This window comes from Zea mays, chromosome 2 (assembly GCF_902167145.1).
Source record: "Zea mays cultivar B73 chromosome 2, Zm-B73-REFERENCE-NAM-5.0, whole genome shotgun sequence".
Classification (NCBI taxonomy): domain Eukaryota; kingdom Viridiplantae; phylum Streptophyta; class Magnoliopsida; order Poales; family Poaceae; genus Zea; species Zea mays.
In genome coordinates this window covers 150766362-150780468 of record NC_050097.1, presented here as the reverse complement: position 1 = coordinate 150780468, position 14107 = coordinate 150766362, and positions in this window count along the sequence as shown.

Genomic DNA, 14107 nt, shown 5'->3' with positions numbered 1-14107 from the left:
CAATCCATTTAGAAAAATATTCCACAGCCACTACAACATATCTTAAGTTTCCTTGGGGCGGTGGTAACGGACCTAACAAGTCAAGGCCCCACCTTTGCAATGGCTAGATGGGTTGTATCAGCTGAGTTAGAGACGAATGTTGTTTTTGATCCCTTGCACATTTCTGACAACCTTCGCACTTTTGAACTAATTCCGCTGCATCCGAAGCTGCCTTCGGCCAATAAAACCCTTGACGGAAAACTTTTCCAAGTAACGGCCTAGATCCAATGTGAGATCCACACAGGCCTGCATGTATCTCTTTCATCAATTCTATGCCTTCGGCTCTAGATAAACACTTGAGTAATGGAGCACAAACTCCATGCTTGTACAACTCCCCTTCTATCATGACATATGGGCGAGCTCTTGCCTCTATCCTCCTGTTATAAGTTTCGTCATCTGAAAGGAAGTTACCCTGAAGGTAAGAGATGATCTCAGTTCTCCAGTCTTCACTATAAACAGGAGATATATTGAGGACTGCTCTTTCAAGAAGTTCCACTGAAGGTGCTTTTATTGTTTCGAAGAACACATCCGAAGGTAAGGGAAGCCCCTGTGCTGCTGACTTAGCTAGCAAATCAGCATGCTCATTTTGTCCTCAAGGGATATTTTTGACAGAAAATCCTTCGAAGGAAGCTTCAACTCTTCGGACCGTGTCTAGATATTTTTCAAGCTTCGGATCTTTAGCCTTACAACTCTTGTCGATATGACCCGAAACAACCTGGGAATCAGTTTTAAGAATGGCCCTTCTGATTCCCATTGCTTTTAGCTTCCGAAGGCCCAAAAGCAGGGCTTCGTACTCAGTAATATTGTTTGTACAACTAAAATTGAGTCTTGCCGCATAACAAGTTTTAACTTTAGATGGTGAGACCAACACAGCGGCTGCTCCTGCTCCGAAGGTTCCCCAAGACCCATCGCAAAACACTGTCCATACTTCGGCATCTTTATTTGTCTCTTCATCCTGAGCCCCTGGCGTCCAGTAAGCAATGAAATCTGCCAACGCTTGAGACTGGATCGAAGATCTATGCACATAATCAATGCAAAATTCATTGAGCTCTGCAGCCCATTTTCCAATCCGTCCAGTAGCTTCTCTATTTCTCATAATATCCTTCAACGGTTGCGAAGAAGGAACAACAATATTGTATGCTTGAAAGTAATGCTGAAGCTTCCTGGATGCCATCAAAACAACATATAACACCTTCTCCAATTCTGTATAGTTTTTCTTCGATAAACTAAGAACCTCAGATACAAAATATACTGGGACCTGCTTCTTGACTTGGCCATCAAGCTTCTCCTGGACAAGTGCTGCACTTACCGCTGAGTGCGAAGCTGCCACATATAATAACAAAGGAGCCCCTGGTGTTGGTGGAGTTAATGTTGTTAAATCTATCAAATATTGTTTCAGTTCCTCGAAGGCTTTTTGTTGGCTTGGTCCCCATTGAAAGACTTCGGCTGATTTCAGCACTTCGAAGAATGGTAAATTTCTCTCTGCTGATCTGGATATGAATCTATTGAGAGATGCCAGCCTCCCTGTCAGTCTTTGGGCCCCCTTTTTTGTATTTGGTGGCTCCATTCGAAGTATAGCTTCAATTTTACTTGGATTAGCTTCAATTCCCTTTGTTGAAACCAAGCATCCAAGAAATTTCCCCTTCTTTACTCCGAAGACACATTTTTCTGGATTCAGCTTTAGACCAGCTTGTCTAAAACTGGCGAAGGTCTCCTGCAAATCAGCAATGTGATTTTCTTGTTTCGTGCTTTTTACAATGATATCATCAACATAAGTTAGCACATTTCTGCCTATCTGAGACTGAAGAACCTTCGCAGTCATTCTGCTGAAACTTCCTCCAGCGTTCTTGAGCCCCTCAGGCATCCGAAGGTAACAATATGTTCCACTAGGGGTTATGAAACTGGTCTTCGGCTCATCCTCCTTCTTCATCGAAATTTGATGATACCTGAATAACAATCTAAAAGACTCATAAGCTCTGACGAAGCTGCTGCATCAACTAAGGAGTCTATCCTTGGCAATGGGAATTCGTCCTTTGGACAGGCCTTGTTGAGATCCGTAAAATCGATACACATTCGCCATTTGCCATTGGCCTTTTTTACCATAACAGTGTTAGCTAGTCATTCTGGGTACTTTACTTCTCTGATAACTTCTGCACTGAGGAGTCTTTTGACTTCATTCCGAGCTCCTTCGGCCTTGTCTTCAGACATTTTCCGAAGCCTCTGCTTTCTAGGTCTGAAGGATGGGTCAACATTGAGCGAGTGTTCAATAACATCCCTGTTAACTCCGCAAAGATCATTGGCTGACCATGCAAAAACATCTTTGTTGTTGAACAAAAACCTTATCAAGGTTTTCTCCTGTTCTTCGGATAATTGGGAGCCCAACAGCACCTTCTGCTCTGCTATGTCCTCACATAAGAGCATGGGCTTCGGCTGATCTGCCGAAGCTGCTTTCTCCCTTCTGAATTTGTACTGTTCACAAGCTTCAACTCCATCTATATTATAGATTGCTTTTGAGTCAGTCCAGTTTCCCTCGGCCCTTCTGGCAGCTTCCTGACTTCCATGAATAGCAATGGGTCCTTGATACGAAGGTATCTTCATGCAAAGGTAAGCAGGATGAAGAATTGCTTCGAAAGCATTGAGGGTGCCATGACCAATAATTGCATTATAAGGGTATTCCATGTCAACAATGTCAAACACAACTTGCTCAGTTCTGGTGTTATTGATGAATCCGAAGGTCACTGGCATGGTGATCTTGCCCAGTGCTACAATCTGTCTTCCTCCGAAGCCACAGAGAGGGTGTGTAGCATCATGAATCTTATCTTCTGGCTCTTGCATTTGTCTGAAGGCCTTAGCAAATATAATATCAGCTGCACTGCCTGTATCAACCAAGACATTGTGGACCAGAAACCCTTTGATAACGCAAGAAATAACCATAGCATCGTTATGAGGAAAATCCTTGAGCTGAAGATCCTCTTGGGAGAAGGTGATTGGAATGTGGGACCATCTTGACTTGATGAAGGGTCCCTGCACTCCAACATGTTGTACTCTTCTCTGTGCCTCCTTCTTCTGTTTCTTGTTAGCCGGCTCTGAGCATGAACCGCCTGTTATCGGGAGAATCAGCTTCGGAGCCGAAGCAGCTCCAGCTTGGTTCTTGAACGAAGCCATCAGCTCAAAAAAGTGGAAGCCAATGTTGGGGACTTGTTCTCAAATGCTATGAATTAAGAACAAGGCAACACAAAATGTTAAATGTTAATGCCCTTCGTCCAACGAAGCATTATTCCCTTAGGGATTAATGAGCCTTGGACGAAGGTTAAAGACAATATGATTACGAAGATTAAATCTTCGTAATTGAATCTTAATAGATTGAATAAAGTAATATAAAATACGAAGCGTCAAAGGTGAATAAATTATAAACGAACAATATTACTTTCATATTATATCGATTTAACACATTTAAGCATTGGGTACAATTATACCTTTGCCTTGGCAAAAGATTGATTCCCGAATGGTGCGATCGCTATTACAGGAATCCGTGAACAGTAAAGGAATACTGTTCACTATTTATAGACACGGGACACAGCCTGTGAGGAATTACAATTATGCCCCTCATAAGGGATTACAACAGCGACTCAAACATTTATGGACTAAAAGGTCATTCTACTTTTATGTCGGTTTGTAATTCTGAAGCTTCATGAAGAGGAACCTTCGGTCATCACATGCGGACAGCTTCAGCCGAAGCTGTTTCTTCCTACAAAACCTTCGGCGACGAAGCATAGTCCCAACACTAGCTATGGTGGGTGCAAGTGCAATCACTGCACGGCGGCAGTCGGGGTCAGTGGGGCATTGCATGTCAAAGCAGTGAGCCCTGGCCGCGAACAGGGGATCGATGGGGACGGTTGACGTGTGTGGGGACGGAGTGCCCCTACATGTCGTGTGTTTAGGTTTACCTTGCAAGGTTAAAACTCGATTCAAATAAGAAGTGAGACTGGTTGACCCGTTGTACTGCATCGAGTAAGAAGTGAAATGAGGTTTCTTGAGATAAAGTGTTGATTGCATTAATTGTTTGTTACCATGTATGCTTAGAAGGAAGCAAACTTAGCAAATGAATACTATAGAACTTGAAAAGTTAAAACTTGTTTTAGACTAAGTTAGTGCTTTTGGCAAACCAAACCCCTCAGCCAAATAATTTCATGGTCCATAGGTAGAGGAGTAGACTCCTCACACCGGGTAAGTCTAGCTGAGTATTAGTATACTCAGCCTTGCTTGTGGTATAATTTTTAGAGGTTTGTTGTAAGACATGGTTGATGGTGTGACTTGGCCAGCCACCCTGCCACCGGGTTGGACGGTCGAGCAGGATGCCACCTTGGCAGGAGAGGACCAAGAGTAGTGGGCCAGGCCTTGCCCTACTCCCTACTTATCAATGTTAGTTATTATCCGCTGCAAACTTGAAAACAATGTTTCCTTTTTATCAAAACTTCGATGATGTAATAACTCAAGTACTTTTAATATGTGGCTTCATGCTTTATTGTTATTCTCTATGTCTCACCTCGTGTGAGAAAATGGTACTCGATCCTTGTCAAGTGGTTAATCGGACTTGATCCGACGGACTGACAATTTATTCTGATTTAAGTGTATAGTTTCCTTCTAGGCGATGATTGAGCACTTAAGCTGGAATAATCTGGGTGGTTCCGCCACAGTTATGTCATCTTCATGATTCTATTGATCATATTTTCTTCCACTGCCACCTGGCAAGGTTTACATGGATTTGCTGGAAACAAATATTTGACAAGGACAATATCCCTCATTCTACCGAGGACTTCTTTGATAGCATATTGATCATCAATTTTTAGGGCTCAAAAAAGTTTCGGCTATTCTTAATAGTTGGTTTGGTTTGAGCTATCAAGAGGAATATAAACAAGATGACGATTGAGAAAAACAACCCTAACAACACCAATGTGGTTTTGTTCACATCTATTTCTTATATGCAGACATGGGAGAAGCTATTAAAGGCAAAAGAGCAAGCTCTACTAGAGAGGATGATGGAATCCATGAAGTGTTGGCTTCATGGTTTCCGGTCGAGGGATGGAGATATGTCTAATATTGGGTTCATGTGAAGGCTTGGAGTATTTCTCTTTGGTGTCCTGTCCAGGTCATTTAGTTGACCATGCCTTAGGTGTTCGGAATTTGTCTTTGTTAAATTGGTATCCCCAGTTGACTAGTGTCCATGATGTGTGTATGTTGGACTCTGTTATACGCTTTCTTAAAAGCAGAGTAAAATCTCGTTCAAAATAAGATGTTGATGTGGCAAATACAGTAGCAATTAAATTTTATCCTAATCACTTCACCATACAGAGTTACTAGCAACTTATCTGAACAAGAGGGCTAAGCTAGAGAGCAACAAACAAATAGTTACCACTAAAAAGAGCAACTAACTACTTTAGTGCTACAACTAACACAAACTAAAGATCTACTGCTACAAGATACACAAGCAATTAACATAGAGACAATAAATATGAAAGTATAATGCAAGTGTATATAAATCACTAAGCCAGGCAAGAGACAACCAACTTTTATTCGTGAGATTCAACTGATAGTCATGAGCAATCTAATAGTCCCACAAGGTAGGACCAAGAGCCTTTACAAATCAATCTTGATTGGGGTGGAAACCAAGGCACACACGCTGCAGATTCGTGTCGAACTTGCTACCACGAAGATGGGTGACCTCTTTGATGGGTAGGCTACTAAGGCCATTCTCAATAATAGTTTCATCCTCATTAAATAGTGTGCCATGTCAACAATTTGGATGATGTGGCAAGTAATTAATATAGAAAGAGATGAAATGAGTTTCATGAGAATGAAACCATGTATACATTGTTACCTATACATATTGTCTCTTGCATGTTACCTATCAAACCATGTCGAATAAATCTCTCCATTGTGAGAGATTATCTAAACCAAGATTTCATTTGGCATCTTGGAAACATGAATATGAAACTTACTATTGTGAATGGCCTATGCACCAAAGACAAAGTTATGTACTCCCTCCGGTGTCCTATTAGTTGTCATTTAGGACAGCGGCACGATCTCCAAAATATAACTTTGACCAATATTTTTTTGTTAAATACAGATAAACTCTTAATACATTTATACTTTTATAAAAAAGTACTTTTTAAGACAAATCGGTACATATAAACATTAGGTTTCAAAACTAAATAATAAAACAGTTATTTGTAGTCAAAAATTTATAAGTTTAACTCAAAATTGTCCATAACGATAACTAATAGGACATTGGAGGGAGTATACTACTCGTCATATGTAGTATGACATTAAAAATGATGTCATGTAGAAATCGAGATTCATTATATGAGGCTAGAATGACTCAAAGGCCTCGAGAAAAATAGCTACAATAAAAACACTTCCTCTTTTAACTGTTATTTTCTCGGTTCTTTTTTATTTGGTGCGGTTTAGTTCAAAAATAAATTAGTGGACGACAAATATTCGAGAACAGAGTTAGTACATCAGTGCGACCCACGGTAAAAATGTACTGTGAGTCAGTGACAACCATGCGAAATTGATGCAATTATAGGGAGTTTGAGAGTCCTTTAGGTTCCAGCTCTAGCGTGAAGTTATAGCTTATAATATAAATTTAAATAGTTTTAAAGTATATTTGTAATCTAAATAATAAACAAAATGGTTTATCTAAATGTCTTGTGTATAAGTTTACAACTTTAGCTCCATAATTTGATGGAGCATCTTATAACCTGCTTCATTAACTTCATGAAATTTTTAAAGCTAAAGCGGTCCTAATTAAACAGGACCTCATGTACACGTAATTTTGGACAGGGTTTCTAGCTACAATTGATTTCTAGCGGTGATGGTTATCGCCAGCTTAGAGACATGAATCAAGAAGTCCGGTGAAAGAGACAAAGTGGAATCGTACATTAATACTTAAGAGATAACTATTATATAAATAATCTAAATGGTAGACTACAAACATCCTTACAATCAGGTGTTGGCTCTAAAAGTATCTACCTATAGTGATAGTTTAGAGGTGTTTGACAGAGCTCCCACAGCTCTGCTCGCAGCGAGAATCACTTCTACCGAGCCAAACGATAAAAATCTGAACGATTTCATGATAGGAGTGGAGTGAATCTAGTCTATACTTTATACTAGAAATTGGGAGCCAAAAAAACCTACTTCTCACCACATCCAACCTGCTCTCCACTCTTTAACCCCTCAGAAATCAATCACTTTACAACCTTTTTGCCTAACGGTTTTTATCAAATAAATTCACTTCTGGTAGAGAATCAGTCAGAATTACTCTATTAAAGCATGAGCTCTCAGAGCTAGAGAATCATTGAGCGGTGCTCTACCAATCAAGCCTAAATCAACCACTAGAAGAAATACGCGCGCTTGTGCTACAAAAGATGCGGCGTGTCTATTTTTGCCCACTTGTGGTAGCCGGTAGGCAGTAGTGGCGAGTAGCGACTGGCGAGGTGGCCGGAGGACCGGCGGTGCAGGAACGCATGCATGCCGCTGGAGCGCGGCGACTGCTGACCATGGTTTACAAAACCGGTAGAAACCGGCGGTAAACCGGTCGGTTTACCGAAACCGCCGGGGTGCGGTTTCGGTAAACCACCGGTTTTTTTTTCAAAATTCGTTCTAAATTCAAAAAATTTGAAAAATTTCATAAAACCCGAAAACCGCTGATAAACCGTTTTCTGGGACCGGTAAACCGTTATTTGAGACCGGTAAACCGACAATTTTTACCGGAAAACCGGATTTAATACCAAAACTGAGTATTTAGTGGCCAATTTAGTCATATTAGTCTTGTTTACTATTATATGCTGTATGTGAAGATGTTATATGTTATATGTGAAGATAAACCCGTAGCTCAAGTCCAGTTTAGGCATTTAGTGGTTAATTTCGTTTTCATTTCCTGTCCAAGATGGAATCCGTAGATCAAGTAGCTTCATTTCTTCCAATAACTATCCGTCTAGACAAGACTCAATCTAGAAACCTTAGCTCCAGTTCTTCTATATGTGTTTTCAAGATTTGCTGACCAGGAGAAAAGTCTAACACTTGGTGAGATGCACATGCAATACACAAACACCAAACACACATAGAGATGACAATGGGTAAATACCCACCAGGTATTAGTACCCCATACCCATACCCATACACATGATAAAAAAATAACCCCATTAGATCACCCATATACACTGGTGGGTATGGATTTACTCCCATACCCATACCATGTGAAGGTAGAACGTTCTAATACCCGTTTACCTATTGGGTGAAGATTTTTGCCCAATAACAGACCCACGGGTAGAATATTTAGCCCACATACATACCCTAATAGAGTAAATACTCGTCACTATCACTATATTTTGTATAGACCTATCAGTATAACAGATTGGAACAATATCACGATCCCTCCAACATGCCTGAGTACTATCACTATGACTCGAGATAAACATGTGAGTATTGTGAAATAAGTCGACCTATGTGTCGTTGCCTCGTTGGAGAGTTGTAAAAGATCTTGTATTTGAGTATTACGAAGTTCGCTAGTTGTTTGTTGCATGAGAACTGGAGTTTGTGGTTACATATGCATGTTACATGTTATTTTGGTGAACACATATCGTGTGGATCAATTAATATTTACTATGCAATGTGAATTGAGCAAACTACAAATAAATCTTGTCAACATTTTCCATTTTTTCTGTAAAAAACAACAAAAACCGGTTCGTTTCGCGGTTAACCGGCGGTTTAGAGCGGTTTTTCGTCGGTTTTTCACCGGTAAACCGGTTCGAATTCAAATTGATTTGAATTTGTCAAACCGGTCGGTTTTTACCGGTTTTTACCGGTTTACCGTCGGTAAACCGTTACCGGTGGGTAGCGGTTTTAGTATAGAAAACGGTTTTGTAAACCGTGCTGCTGACACGAGAGGGAGGGAACAAAGTCATGGCCTGTCTTGATGTGACACCTCCTCTGGTTCAGTCCTCCTGCAGCAGCGGCTATCAGGATGCCTGCCTGCTCGCATCGCCGTCCGCTGCCACCTCTGCTCCGAATTATTGGTTCGTTAATCGGGCAGAGCTGATGAGCTGAGATTAGCAGCTTTACTGCACCCACGCTGAAACACATGAGCCAGCCAGCACCATAGCAGGGTGTACATGTGTATAAAATATACGGATATGTATTTTTTTTCTCTGGCACCCCACATAATCCTCCTGAGATATTCTATTTATATGGTCCTAGTAAATCAACTTTTAGAATTGTTTTAAATCAGACTATTTTAAGTAGTGTCAATTTTGTAGAAAAAAAATATTATTATTAATATATAAGATGGATCTCTGGCATTGCTAGACGCTCGACATGCATGCATGACAAAGGAACTTCAATTCCAGTCGTCTGGCAGACCAACAACTGCAGAGGCAGCATGGGGTCCGTGACGAGACTGACGATGTGTATGGAACAACAGGCAAGTGGCGATAGTTACTTTTGTATGGAAATCCATTCCCGTTGGCATGCTTCAGCAAAAAGGGCATCCATGCCATTGCGCCCGCCCCCTGTTTGTTTGTGCATTGGGTTTTGGAGGATGGGATGGGATGGGATACTGTACTGTGTTGTGTTGTGTTGTGTACTGCTGCCACTACCTGTGCCTCGCAGGCTGCTGCCTACCCACCAGGCCACCACCCATTTGACCATCTCCTTGCTTGCCTCTTTCCTTAGACTATCTACATCGCTTTTCTCTAAATTTTGTCTCCTATATCATTTTTTTGCATCACATTATTAATATTTTATCTCTTACTTTTCCATCTCTCGCAACTGTTCTATCTAATTTCTCCACATATACTCCACTACAACCATAAAATATCATTTTTATACCTACTTTTCATCCACTATCAATTTTTTATCTACTAACAATTAGAAGGGGGCCCACGGCTACAGGACGGAGGGAGAGCGAAGGGGCGGCCAGTTGCACGCCACAGCCGGAGGGAGAGACAAGGGGGCGGACAGCTGGCGGGCTTCGCAGGGGCCGTGCTGTGGGTGTGGGGCGCCCTGTAGCCACCATGCAAGGGGAGAGGGTGGGCGCACGGCTACCGCTGCGGACAGCCTTAGGTCCTTGCATTGCATGCTTGGCAACCAGGGCCGGCTCTCGGTTAATCGGTTTTGAAGGGCCATAGGCGAACCTCGATGTTTAGGCCCCTTATTTTTTATGGTCAATAATTGTAATAAAATAGAGAGGAAATTATAACACTAAATTAATGGTAAATTGTTACGAATATCTTAAGTGAGAATAAAATATAGAGTATTCCAAATATCGATGCTTAGGCTCTAGGGGGCCGTCCCTTCCACCTAGCCCTAGAGCTGGCCCTGTTGGCAACAACTCAACACACGAAGACCATGATGGCAGAGGTGGACAGGCCTGAGAGTGAGTTGATGGGACGTTGTAATAAAAGTTGTTCATTTGGCTTTAATCTGAAACGGTTTTTACTGAGTGTTTTATCTCTATAGATTATAGTTGCACTAATCTAAATAGTTGACTTTAATCCGAAACGAACAACATGCAAGCTCGATTCTCCGCGCGCGTGCGTGCATGGCTGGAGACGAGACGGCGACAGCGGCTACGTATACTCCTGCCTACGTATACTCTTGTCGGCTGGTGCTACTATACACGCATGGCAGTCGCAACTGGTGAATGAACACAAAACGAGACGCATCATTCATGAATCATCGCCGCTGCTCTTCAAAACATCAGTATTTCGCCGCACCGACTAATAAGTGGAGAACGCATTAGGAAGGTGCAATCACTCTATCCATCTAAATCCATGTGTTTGGTTACGCATATCAAAAGAGCCAGACTCCTCGCATGCATTAACTATAGTTCGAAGTGTGTTTGGTTCGCTACATTCATAAAACTAGGCTCGGGTGAACCCTAGCATTATTTGTTTGCATGAGGAGAAAAACTACCAGAATCCGGCTCTTTGTCGAGTGCTTTGCGCTTTGCCAAGTGCTTTCTGTCGGACACTCGGCAAAGTCTACTCTTGGTAACGACCACGTTTACCGAGACCAGGACTCCCGGCATAGGAAGACACTCGACATACAACTTTCCCGAGTGCCAAACACTCGACGAACGGTGACGCTCGGCAAAGGGCCGTCAATAGCCGTCTATAGCTGACGACCGTTATCTTAGTCGAGCGTCGGTCTTTGGCACTCGGCAAAGAAGCTACTTGGCCGAGTGTCTCAAGCTCGACCCTCGGCAAACTATACTTTGCCGAGTGTCTACCTTGAACACTCGGCATTCTTTTTCCAATCAAACTTTTTGTGGTATGTTCCTACACTATGTAGACTTGCAGGTACCATTTTGGCGCAATTATAAAAGTGTTTGCTATAACTACTTGATTTTGTTCTTTTAATTGAATTTACTCGGATAATTTAGATTAAACTGTAAGTCACTCGAAAAATGGAAAACTTTGAATGCAAAAAATGATATCCATGTTATTTAGCACAAGTTACGTCTGATTTAAGGACTCACGTAACATGATCGTGAACTTGCGATCAATTTGTTTAAAAATTGTATAAAACCCAAACAAAGTTAGAAAATCATGAAACTTGTCCACATGTCATGATATCATATGTAGAGGCTGTGATAAAAAAATTAAAAATGTTTCGTGAAAGTTATCGCGCACTATGAATATAAACCTAGACGGTCTATATTGAAGCTCTATGATTTCATATGTAGAACACTTAGTTTCTACACATAGTGCGTGATAATGTATGGATGCATCATCTTTTTATGCAAGATTTCTTCAGATGCGAGGCTGGATACGAGGCCAGGGCGGATGCGGTGGCCACCACAAGCTGTAAGAAGCTCGTCGTGGACATGCACTATGAGGCGCGAATCCAGGCCATCGTCAGCTACCACGACTCCATCCTTGGGGAGAAGGTGACCAGCAGGACGCCCGAACCATGTCGTTGACTAGGAACCGGTACTTGCAAGTAAACAACATTTTAATATTCGTGACAAAAATTTTCCTTAAATTTATCCTCTGATATGCATTGTACTTGTTTTACTTTGTAGATGATTCCTTATTGGTGTGTCGCGCATCCTCAATGCTGGGAGCAGATGGTGGATAAGTGGTGCTCGCCTGAGTGGGATGAGGCGCACAACGCTAGCCGGGAACGACGTCTGATGATGCAAGGTCCCTCCTACCACCAAGGCAGCCGCAGCCTCGGCAAATATGCAGAAGCATGGGTACACCCTCTTTTTCATTTTGGTATATAACACTGGATTAGATAGATTTCTAACTATCTCGTTGGTTTTCTTGCAGTCGGCGTCACATGGTGGTCAGCCTTGCTCCATCTTCTCGGCTTATACTATGGCCCAAGGGCAAGGCGACGTCCGACGTCACCTACAACACAGATAACGGGCCCGAGGCGTATAGCAACCCCACCGTCTACAGATGCCTAAGTGAGTACACTGCCATGGCACATGAGGTCCATGGGCTAGATTACGATCCGAGGACCAAAGACATCGACGGAGATGTCCTCATGAGGGTCAGAGGAGGCAAGAGGCATGAACGGTACTAGATTGCTGATGGGGCAATCGACTCGTCATCCACTCTCACTCTGTCTTAGGTGCGAGCAAGGATCACGAACTCGAGCCCAGCCATACGACCTCGGCAGGACAGCTCACATCATCGCATACAACAACTTCAGGTTAGTGCTTCTATAACTTGTCGTTCCTTGACTTATATACCTTCTCTTTGAGTTATTATAGCATTGGCTTGGAATATTACAGGCCCAGCTAGAAGAAGAGAGGAGGGAACGTTAGGAGATGGAGGCGATGATGATAGCGGAGTGGGAGGCCCGCTTGGCAGATCAGCAGAGGATGGCGGAGATGTTCCAGTACCTGCAGAGCCTTGGCGCCGCACATGGTTTTGCTCCACCACCTCCGTTGTTCCCTCCAGTTGACCCTGCTAAGTTCCATACTTCTGTGAGTATCAAAACTCTAGTCCTTCATGATATATATTCATCTAGTATAACGCATGCAATCTCTTCTCTGTGCATGGACAATCTAGGGCGGCATCCAACAACCCTCATGGATCGCCCAACCCATCGCCGCACTAGTCCAGCCGCCCACCTCGATGAGATACTTTGGTGCACATGATATTATCTTTGTTAGTGTTGTTAATACTTTGTGAGATAACTTGGTCTGAACTTATTGATGTTGGTACTGCTTTTGTGAGATATGTGAGACTTATGTTCTTGAGTGTTGGATACTTATATTTGTATTCGAACATGTTAGTAATGCTTCGTGAGAACTTGTTTGATTTATGGTATTTGTGAGATATTTGATGTATATGTGATATCTATGATGATTATGTGATATCTTTTGTTTGTTTGGATGGAATAGCAAAAACAAATATAAAAGGGGTATACTGGTCACTTTGCCGAGTGTAAGGTACTTTGCCGAGTATCAAGGTCATAGCACTCGACAAAGAATGCACACCTGGGCACCGGTAAAGCCTCTTTGCCGAGTGCCAAGACCACAACACTTGACAAAGAAGCAACCTTTGCCGAGTGCCTCGTAGTACACTCGGCAACGGCACTGACAAAGGGGCCTGCTGACGATCTCTTTGTCGAGTGCTAGTCCGACGAACACTCGGCAAAGAGGAAACTCTTTGCCGAGTGTCACCTAATACGCTCCGTAAAGGGAAACTCTGTGTCGAGTGTCAGTACAGTGGACACTCGGCAAAGGGCAACTCTTTGCCGAGTGTTACTCGGTGGGCACTCGGCATAGGCTCTGTCGCCGTTACCAGCCGCCGTGACGACGACTTTTCTTTGTCGAGTACCTGGTGACACTCGGCAACGTGTTTGCCGAGTGCCCGAAAAAAGTACTCGGAAAAGAAGTTGTTTCCGGTAGTGAAACACACAAAACAACTGTATCAGACGGACCCGACTTGCGTGAGGTCGTAGCCAGCCATCCAATCATATGAAATATGTATATGATCGTGCTTGCTTGCACTGCATTACAAACGACACACAAGCATATTCAAGATTA